The sequence below is a fragment of the Saccopteryx leptura genome, chromosome 1 (genome assembly GCF_036850995.1).
Source record: "Saccopteryx leptura isolate mSacLep1 chromosome 1, mSacLep1_pri_phased_curated, whole genome shotgun sequence".
Classification (NCBI taxonomy): domain Eukaryota; kingdom Metazoa; phylum Chordata; class Mammalia; order Chiroptera; family Emballonuridae; genus Saccopteryx; species Saccopteryx leptura.
In genome coordinates, this window is record NC_089503.1 from 121,546,386 (window position 1) to 121,547,422 (window position 1,037).

At 35.4% G+C, this 1,037-nt stretch overlaps 1 pseudogene; it reads right to left on the reverse strand.

Annotated features, from left to right (window-relative positions):
* Positions 1 to 426: 426 nt before the first annotated feature.
* LOC136390151 (U4 spliceosomal RNA) lies at positions 427 to 542 on the reverse strand (annotated as a pseudogene).
* Between the last annotated feature and the right edge of the window lie 495 nt (positions 543 to 1,037).

Consider the following 1,037-nt stretch of genomic DNA (forward strand, 5'->3'; position numbering starts at 1 on the left):
GCCCTCATACATGCCAAGCTCAGTACCAGATAATAGAAATACTACAGTGAAAAAAGACATGATCCCTGCTGTTATGAGGCTCAGAGTCAAGAAAAGAAGACAGATAATCAAACAAGAAGTTAGGAACAGTAAAGTAAATTACTATAAAGTCAAGGGCAACTTGGATGCGTACAATAACTAGTGTTTATTGAACAATTACTATGCACTAGAAATTGTACCGTATCATGTGCTTTACCACATTCAATCACACAACAGTCCTATGAAGTAAGTACTGTTATCATATCTATATTTCAGATGTCTGAAGCACAGACAGTTTCAGTAATTTGTCCAATATCATAAAACTATTAGCTGTTTGAATTCAACAGTTTGATTTGTTTATTCTGGATCATATTCTCAAATCACTTATTTCAGGAAGGGAACATGAGTAGTCTCATGACATAAACAACTATTCATATTTCATTGGGGATGCTAAACTGTTCTATTAGCAATAATCACACCTCAGATAAACCTTATTGGCTACAATACTGCCACTGCACAAAGCTTCTAAACTGTTTTCCAATATGTTTTTCTTATTTTAAAGTATGGATAGTATATTGGTGGTATAAAGAATGAGTGTAGACTTTGAAGCTAGTTAGACCTCAATTAGCAGTTGAATCTTCCACTTTCTAGTTTTATGGCCCACATGACCTTCACTCTGTGGTGTTACACTGTAATTATGTTATGCTCCATGGCAAAAATGACTTTACAGATGTAACTAGACTTCCAAGCCAGTTGACATTAAAATACAGAGATTATCCAGATGGGCTTGCCCCAATCATATAAGATGTTTTAAAAGTAGACAGCTTTCTCTGGCTGGAAGAAGAAGAGATATTGCAGAAGTCAGAGAGGTTAGAAGCATGATTCAATGTGCTGTTGCTGGCTTATTGGGTGCCGGATATATGTCCCACAGTGTCCTTGGTTTTCTGTAAATAGTGTATTTCAATGTCAATTAAATCTTAATAAGGTCCATCTATGTTGTCATAAATGGCAATATGTCA